Here is a 10703-nt window from a genome sequence, read left to right as displayed (position 1 = left end):
AGAACTAGTGCACACAGATTTGGCAGGTCCAATTAACCCAGTGTCCAGAGAGGGGTACAAATATGTCCTGTCGTTCACTGATGATTTTTCCAGTGCAGTGTTTGTATATGCCCTTAAGAATAAAACTGACACACTACAAGCAACAGAGAGGTTTCTTGCAGATACGGCCCCATATGGTAAAATTCAACGTCTTAGATCTGATAATGGCACTGAGTTTACTGCAAAGCATTACAAAACTCTGTTGGTTAAGAATGGTATTAGACACGAGACCTCTGCACCATATTCTCCCCACCAAAATGGTACAGCAGAGCGAAATTGGCGCACACTTTTTGACATGGCACGGTGCATGTTGATAGAGAGCAGATTACCTAAGGGTTTGTGGCCTTACGCGGTGCAGACAGCAGCCATAACCAGGAACAGATGTTTTAACAAACGCACCAAACAGACACCAGTTCAGATGTTAACAGGAAGACGGCCCAATCTATCTAGGATGCAAAGGTTTGGTTCAGAGTGTTTTGCTTATAAACAAGATAAAAGAAAGCTAGATCCAAGATGTGAAAAAGGTGTTTTTATTGGTTATGACAAAAGCAGTCCAGCATATCTTATCTATTTCCCTGAAAGGTTAGTCAAATTTATTTCTAAGACCTGTGTTGAGCAACAGACTCAGACCAACATTGTTGATGATGATGATGATGATCTGGAGCAGAATAGGACTAATAGGACTAGGGCTAATAGGACTAGGCAGAATGTGTCTGCAAGTCCAGTAAGTGACCAGGTTCCAGTCAAAGAGGAGGAACAGAGTAGCAGTCCTCAGTAGCAGAGTAACAGTTGAAGCTATGCCTGAGCCTACAAGGTACCCTTCTAGAGTGAGGAGGAGGCCAGACTATCTCCATGACTATGTTTCTCACCAGGCATCTGATGAGGAAACTGATCAGGTACAGATTAACGTAGATTACTGTTATAGAGTGACATGTAACATACCGGTAACTTTCACAGAAGCTGTAACCTCAGACAGATCAAAAGAGTGGGCCGCAGCAATGGATGAGGAGATGCAGTCACTTAGAGAAAATAACACATTTACCCTAAGTAGCTTGCCTGACGGTAAGAAAGCAGTGGGGGGTAGATGGGTTTATGCAATCAAGAACAACATAGATGGATCTGAAAAGTGCAAAGCACGTTATGTGGCAAAAGGATACAGTCAGAAGAAAGGTGTAGACTATGAGGAGACATTTTCCCCTACAGCTAACTTGACAAGTATCCGAGTGATAATGCAAAAAGCAGCGCAAGAAAACCCGATTCTGCACCAAATGGATGTTAAAACTGCCTACCTGAACGCACCGATAGATCATGAAATTTAAATAGAACAGCCAGAGGGCTATGAGGTGAAATCTGGCACAAATGAAAAATTGGTTTGGAAATTAGAAAGATCATTGTATGGGCTAAAGCAATCTGGCAGAAATTGGAACAAGGTACTTCATGAGTACCTAACGAAACACCATTTTGAGCAGAATGAAGCTGACAACTGTGTTTATACATGGGAAACAGAAAATGTAAAAGTGATAATTGTAATATGGGTTGATGATTTGTTGATTGCTGCAAGTGAAGAAAATGTTCTCAAGGATGTGAAGGACATGATTACAGAAAGATTCAAAATGAAGGACTTGGGCAAACTAAGGCATTTTTTAGGTATTGATTTTGACCAGAGTGACAACTGTGTGAGAATGTCACAAACAAAATATGTGGGAAAAATATTGGAAAGGTTTAACATGCAGGATTGCAAACCTAGATCGACACCCTGTGAACAAAAATTGGACTATACCAATGGTGCCGAAAAGATGACTGATGTGAAAAAATATAGAGAGGCAGTGGGAAGCCTCATCTATCTGACCATCTGTACTAGACCTGATTTAAGTTTGTGGTAAGCAAACTGGCACAGTATTTCTCAGAGCCAACTGTTGAGCAATGGGCCACAGTTAAACATGTACTGAGGTATCTTAAAGGTACAATTGACAGAGAGCTGTGTTACAGAAAATGTAATGAGACACTGGGAATAGAAGCATACAGTGATGCAGATTGGGCGGCTAGTAATGACAGACATAGTACAACAGGCTATTGTGTAAGTCTAACCAAATGTGGTGCTTTGATTTCATGGAAAACCAAGAAACAACCCACTGTCGCACTGTCCACATGTGAGGCAGAGTATATAGCCCTAGCCACAACCATACAAGAGTGTCTCTATCTTAAACAGCTGTTAGAAAATCTTGATAAATGTCAGTACTCACCACCTAGGGTATATGAAGATAACCAAGGTACAATAGCCTTAGCAAAAAATCGCGTGAGCAGACAAAGATGCAAACATGTAGATATCAAGTATCACTTTATTAGATCTACTGTAAATAATGGTGCAATCGTGTTAGAATATTGCCCAACTAATGAGATGGTAGCAGATGTATTGACAAAGCCTGCAACCAAGTATAAGTTGATGAAGTTTGCTGCATTCATTTTTGGAAAATGATGTTATATTAACAATGTGAGAGCAAGTGGGGGTGTTAACTGTGTGCTCTCAACTTGTATTATGTTTTTGTTTTGTGGAGCAAACATGATAATGCTGTTTTTGTTTTGTTTTGTTTATTGATTAATTTTAGACTATCCTGAGTTGATTGAATGATTGAACAAGACACCTGTGATAATGTGGGCATGTACTTGTACTGTGATTGCAGTGTTGAATAAATCACCTTGTGTGAGCACAGCTGTGCTGTGTGTTCGAAGTCAGTCACGTCGCTGCGTCTACTCTGTTAACTCTGTTTGTTATTGTGATCAAAACCATTGATCTGAAGCTCAATGCTGATGCTGTCATGTAAATAGTTTTCTAATCAGCAATAAATATAACAATTTCTGATCAACCCATATCAATTGCATGCTTAAAATAACATATCGTTAAAGCCCCGCCCATTTCAAGACAACCCGACCCACTTCCGGGTTAAATCCCGCCCACTTCCGGGTTAGGCCCCGCCCAGTCTGAGTACAGATACAGATAATTCATATGGTTAACAGATACAGATAATGCTGTACTCGCTCATCCCTAATATATAGAGACAGAGACTGTGTGTCTCTGTGTGTGTGTGTGTGTGTGTGTGTGTGTGTGTGTGCGTGTGTGTGTGTGTGTGTGTGTGTGTCTGTGTCTGTGTGTGTGTGTGTGTGTGTGTGTGCGTGTGTGTGTGTGTGTGTGTGTGTGTCTGTGTCTGTGTCTGTCTGTGTGTGTGTGTGTGTGTGTGTGTGTGTGTGTGTGTGTGTGTGTGTGTGTGTGTGTGTGTGTGTGTGCGTGTGTGTGTGTGTGTGTGTGTGTCTGTGTCTGTCTGTGTGTGTGTGTGTGTGTGTGCGTGTGTGTGTGTGTGTGTGTGTGTCTGTGTCTGTGTCTGTCTGTGTGTGTGTGTGTGTGTGTGTGTGTGTGTGTGTGTGTGTGTGTGTGTGTGTGTGTGTGTGTGTGTGTGTGTGTGTGTGGTATTCAACACTTTGTGGGGACATGAATCTGTTTACACTATCATGGGGACCTCTTGCGGTGTGGGGACTGAATGAGGTGAATGAAATGAGGTCGCCATAAGGGAAACCCTTTTAAATGAATGCTGAAGTCATTCTGAAGGAGCCTGTGTGATTTTTAGCATTGGCCCATGTTTTTCAGTCAATGTGTGTGCGTATGAGGTGTGCTCACTAGCGCCCCTGTACTTTGAAAGTGGTAATGCACTCATTACTTCACACACACATATTCCAAATATGGTTAGTTACCGCCCACTTCCTGGTCCTCATTAGGAATGATTTCAGCAGCAAAAAGTAATTATCAGTGTTAAGGCTACAGTTGAATAGGGGAAAATTTTAAAATAATAGATATCTCAATGAAACTTCCTCGGTTGACTACTTACACAAGTATATAAAAAAAATGTATTACAAGTTTTTGAAATTTGTATGTTTAGTTATGCAAATTAGGCATTATCTCATTAAATATGCACAATGTTGCATATATTTTTGGTAGATAGATCTGAACATATGATGAAACCAGATGCAAAATATTTTTCATTTTCAGGATATCTGCTTTCATTACCTAGGAAATGTCACATAAATCAGGCCAGGAATGATGTATTAACAAATCCCTCTATAAATATCTTAAGAATACTGCTAAGTGTATAACTGGAAAGTTTGGTGTACATAGCTGTTACTAACATAGGCTGACATGTTTATACTGGAGAATGACAAAAAAATTATTTTGAGAAAACAGCATTTCAAGATTTAAATAGGGGAATTTAATACATTTCTATTGGGAAACATTGCTCAAAAACAGAATAAATGCTCAGGCCCTTATAGAATATTTCAAGCTCATGAAAATTGATTATTTATTAACATGGCAGGCATGTAAGGCCTACATCTGCAGTAACTCAATGAATTAACATTGGCGTATCATGCACAAAGTTGCCGACAAAACCCACGCTGGACAGTTGTATGGACACAGAACAAGACCAACAATAGATGTCACAGCTTTTTAAAGTCTAACTGTCCATTCCAGCACCATATGTATTTTAGCTGTGCTTAGACTCTTGCGCCTATATTTTACACTGGCAGTTGTGACGGCCTCAGCTTTCAGGATCCTGAGCATATCAGTTTCTCTCATTGAAATGACCGTCACACACACAGACACACATACACACATACACACACACACACACACACACACACACACATACACACACGTTTCCCTTAAACTGTGTGTATATGAAGCTGTCTGTGTGTGTAATAACGTGGATGTGTTTGTGTGTGTGTGTGTCTGTGTATGTATGTGTGTATGTCTGTGTGTGTGTGTGTGTGTGTGTGTGTGTGTGTGTGTGTGTGTGTGTGTTTGTGTGTGTAATAACGTGTCTGTGTGTCTGTGTGTCTGTGTGTCTGTGTGTCTGTGTGTGTGTTTTATGTGCAGTGATCTTAATGTGTAAAGTAACTAGTAACTAAAGCTGTAACAGATGAATGTAGTGGACTAACTAAAGTAACTAGTAACTAAAGCAGAGTGAGGCGGCTGCCCATGCTCAGTACCTATACATGCACTAATGGAGAGATGGATTTTTCCTTTTTTTTTTTAATTAAGGCTTTAAGTTCAATTTCCAAAAGATGATTTTTTATTCCTCTTTTTAGTCAAATTTAGCATGGGTGTCCTCATTTATGCTGAGCACTGTACATGATTCATATAAATCTAATCTAACCTTAACCATCATTTATGTTTGTGATCACATTTAAATGCTGTTTTTACATCCTTCAAACATTCACACACTAGTAAGGCTGGATTTACCATTATCTTCACGGTGAATAATGGCTGGATTATTTTCTACAGGAATGGATTAGTTGGAGACATTTAGCTTCTACACACACACACACACACACACACACACACACACACACACCCACACACACACACACACACACCCACACACACACACACACACACACACACACACACACACACGCACACAGAGACACACACACACACACACACACACACACACACACAGACACATACACACACACACACACACACACCCACACACACACACACACACACACACACACACACAGAGACACACACACACACACACACACACACCCACACACACACACACACACACACACACACACACACACACACACACACACACACGCACACAGAGACACACACACACACACACACACACACACACACACACACAGACACATACACACCAGGTACCCAGAAGCACAGTAACAGTAGCCATGTCTTTCCAGAGGGGTTTTGGATCTGATGCGGAGCTTGCCAATACTTTCAACTCTTTTTATACACGTTTCGACAAGTCTGATTTCAGCCAGGAGGTCCAAGGACTCCAACACAAACTCAAGGATAATCAACATTTAACATCACATATAAAGATGTTGAAAATGTCTTTAGTAGGACAAAGATTAATAAAAGTCATGGACCTGATAACATCTGTGGGCGTGTGATCAAAACATGTACAAGAGAGCTGAGTCACATATTCCAACATATTTTTAATAAATCTCTGCAGACGCAACATGTACCAAAAATCTGGAAGGATGCGGTAGTGGTCCCAGTTCCAAAATGTAGTAGTTCTAAAACTCTCAATGATTTTAGACCTATCGCTCTCACTTTGAAAAATTGATAAGGCCACATATTTTAAGGATAACTGAACATGCATTGGATCTCATGCAATCTGCCTACAGGCCACGCAGGGGTGTAGAAGATGCCACTCTCACTCTGCCTCATTTGCTCCTTAAACATCTTGAGGGAAGTGGGTCCCATGCACAAATTCTTTTTATTGATTTTTCATCTGCTTTTAATACAATTCAACCGTATATTTTAGCCAACTGTCTTGTTGAGCAATTTGATTTTTGTCCTAATCTTGTTGGTTGGATTCTGTATTTTGTAACAAACAGGACACAGAGAGTAAAGGTGAATGGAGCTCTGTCTGGTCAGCGTTGCTCTTCTACAGGTTCACCACAGGGGTGTGCACTTTCACCCCTTCTGTTCATCCTATATACAAACATGTGTCAGAGCAAATATGTAAATAGGACCATTATTAAATATGCGGACGACTCCGTCATAGTGAGTCTGCTCCATAAAAATGACAGAGGCCATGGTCCAATAATTGAAGACTTTGTCCAATGGTGTGAGGAGTCGCACCTTCAATTGATCATATCCAAAACAAAGGATATGTACATTGATTTTGGAAAATCTGCAGGATATGAGGCTATAACTATAAATGGTCAACTAGTGGATCAAGTACAATCCTATAGACACCTAGGGACAATTATTGACTCTAAATTAAATTTCCAGGAGAATTGTGAGGCTGTCTGTAAAAAAGGACAACAGCGTCTATACTGTTTGAGAAAATTGTACCATTTTAATATAGATAAGACCATGATGACATTATTCTATCATGCTTTTATCGAAACCATCATACCCTTCTCCCTAGTGGCATGGTTTGGGTGTGTTTCAGTCAAGCGCAAGAATCGCCTAAACCAAATTGTAAAATGGTCAAGTAAGCTGACTGGGGAGTCCCAGCTGCACCCCCCATCCCTGTATGCTAAACAACTACAGCAGATAACTATGGCTATCAAAGAAGATAGCCTACACCCTCTGAATAAGGAATTCCAGTATCTCCCCTCTGGACGGAGGCTAAGAGTTCCTGGTTACAGAACTACAAGATTTAAAAACAGTTTTGTACCAGCAGCAATCACTCTGTTAAACAAACGGTAAAATTATTTGCACAAAACGCACAAGCACTTTGGTCATGTACTATTTTCTATTCTTTTTTATCTATGTTTTACTACCTGGTTTTATATGTTTTAATGTTTTGTGTGTTGCATGATATGTTGTGGTCTACAAAGTTTTAAGGATGTCCTGCCTCTTAGAATGTAAAACTAGTTTACCTACGGGTACCAATAAAGTAACCTAACCTAACCTAACACATACATACACACACACACTCTCTCTCTCTGTTCTTAGGGTGTGAAGCAGCAGCTGCTCAGTGCTGTGTACCTGAGACTACACACACACAGACGTGTTATCTGTGATCAGTCACTCCCCCCCTGACCTGACCTGAACTATAGCAGCTACAGTGCTCAGCATAAATGAGGACACCCATGCTAAATATGACTAAAAAGAGGAATAAAAAAATCATCTTTTGGAAATTAATCTTAATGCCTTAATTAAAAAATGAGGAAAAATCCAACCTTTAAGGACACCAATTTTCTTTGTGAATGAATACATAAATGTTCTTCCTTAAAATACAGTGGGCATAAGTCAGTACACCCCTATGTTAAATTCCCATAGAGGCAGGCAGACTTTTATTTTGAAAGGCCAGTTATTTCATGGATCCAGGATACTATGCATCCTGATAAAGTTCCCTTGGCCTTAGGAATTATACTAGCCCCACATCATCAAATTTGGTTGGATCAGAATTTTCTCTGTCTCAATGATAATAAGACTGAAATTGTTGTGTTTGGTCGTGCTGTACATTTTAGTGCCTGTGTTGATGCTCTTGGTACTTTAGGTTCCCATATTCGACCTTTTACCAAGAATTTGGGTGTGATTTTTGTGCTTTCAAATTTGATAAACAGATTAGCTCTGTTGTTAAAACCAGCTTCTTTCAGCTGAGACTATTGGCTAAGGTCAAGCCTTACCTGCTACGCAAAGACTTTGAAAGAGCCATACATGCATTTATTACGTCCCGTTTAGATTACTGTAACTCTTTTTATGTTGGATTGGATCAGTCATCCCTTCGTCGGTTACAGTTAGTCCAGAACGCAGCAGCTCGACTTTTAACTGGGACTAAAAAGTGCGACCATATCACACCGGTTTTGGCCACGCTCCACTGGCTTCCTGTCTGTTTCAGGATCGAATTTAAAATTGTATTAATTGTTTTCAAGATCTTAAATGGGTTGTCGCCTTCTTATTTATCAGAGCTTTTACATGTCCACACACCTGTCAGAGCACTGAGGTCTTCCAATCAGATGCTCCTCGATGTGCCCAGATCCAGGTTAAAAAACAAAGGTGACCGAGCCTTTGCAGTGGCTGCTCCAAACCTCTGGAATAGTTACCTATTAATGTAAGAACAGCTCAGACCATTGAAACATTCAAGTCCTTGCTTAAGACCCATTACTATGCATTGGCTTTCAAATCAAGTTGAGCTTTGATATCTTGACCTTGTTGTTGTGCTGTTGGCTATTTTGTATTGTATACTGTGTATTGTTTGTGTATATTATCTCTTTGATTTTGAACCTTGTTAAGCACTTTGGTCAACTATGGTTGTTTTTAAACGTGCTATATAAATAAAATTGAACTGAACTGAACATCATCACACACCCTTCACCAGCTGCTCAGTGCTGTGTACATAAGACTACACACACACACAGACGTGTTATTATCAGTCACTCCCCCCCCCCTGACCTGACCTGAACTATAGCAGCTACATGATTAATATAAATCTTATCTAACCTTAACCATCATTTATGTTTGTGATCACATTTAAATGCTGTTTTTACATCCTTCAAACATTCACACACACTAGTAAGGCTGGATTTACCATTATCTTCACGGTGAATAACGGCTGGATTATTTTCTACATGAATGGATTAGTTGGAGACATTTAGCTTCTACACACACACACACACACACACACACACACACAGACACACACACACACACACACACACACACACACACACACACACACAAACACAAACACACACACACTCACATTTTATTGGCATTTTTAACCTGTTTTGGTCTCCTATCTTTGTTGCATGCATTTGAGCCAGTTTGTGACAAGTGGGTCTTAAAGTGTTAGCGTGTGAAGCAGCAGCTGCTCAGTGCTGTGTACCTGAGACTACACACACACAGACGTGTTATCTGTGATCAGTCACCCCCCCCCTGACCTGACCTGAACTATAGCAGCTACAGTGCTCAGCATAAATGAGTACACCCATGCTAAATTTGACTAAAAAGAGGAATAAAAAAATCGTCTTTTGGAAATTAATCTTAATGCCTTAATTAAAAAATGAGGAAAAATCCAACCTTTAAGGACACCAATTTTCTTTGTGAATAAATAATGTATCGTGAATAAATAAATGTTCTTCCTTAAAATACAGTGGGCATAAGTAAGTACACCCCTATGTTAAATTCCCATAGAGGCAGGCAGACTTTTATTTTGAAAGGCCAGTTATTTCACGGATCCAGGATACTATGCATCCTGATAAAGTTCCCTTGGCCTTTGGAATTAAACTAGCCCCACATCATCACACACCCTTCACCAGCTGCTCAGTGCTGTGTACATAAGACAATACACACACACACACTCTCTCTGTTCTTACCGTGTGAAGCAGCAGCTGCTCAGTGCTGTGTACCTGAGACTACACACACACAGACGTGTTATCTGTGATCAGTCACCCCCCCCCTGACCTGACCTGAACTACAGCAGCTACATGATTGATATAAATCTAATCTAACCTTAACCATCATTTATGTTTGTGATCACACTTTAAATGCTGTTTTTACATCCTTCAAACATTCACACACACTAGTAAGGCTGGATTTACCATTATCTTCACGGTGAATAATGGCTGGATTATTTTCTACATGAATGGATTAGTTGGAGACATTTAGCTTCTACACACACACACACACACACACACACACACACACACACACACACACACACACACTCACACACACACAGACTCACACAGACACACACACAGACTCACAAACACACTCAGACTCTCTCACACACACAGAGACAGACAGACACACACACACACACACTGTTGGAATAATTTCATTATCAAAGAATAGACAGAAATCTCTGAAGATGTGTCAGAGTTCATTAGTTTGTGTACCTGTCCTGCCCTGCAGCTTGGTAGACAGTATGAGGAGTTGAAAACCTTGTTGTGCCAAACAGATTTTACTGTAACAAGAGAGTTTTAATATACTATACATAGTATATTGTGTATTGACTGGCGTGTCAGATTTGGGTGCCAACATTGTGTAAGCCAATGGCTGGCAGACACACACTCAAGGATATGTTTTTATTACATGTCATTTAGCTGACGCGTTTATCCAAAGGATTTGGATGTTCCACCCATGTATAGTGTTATCGCTGTGAAACAGCAGCTGCTCA

Source organism: Sander lucioperca, chromosome 9 (genome assembly GCF_008315115.2).
Source record: "Sander lucioperca isolate FBNREF2018 chromosome 9, SLUC_FBN_1.2, whole genome shotgun sequence".
NCBI lineage: Eukaryota > Metazoa > Chordata > Actinopteri > Perciformes > Percidae > Sander > Sander lucioperca.
This window is presented reverse-complemented; position numbering follows the sequence as displayed.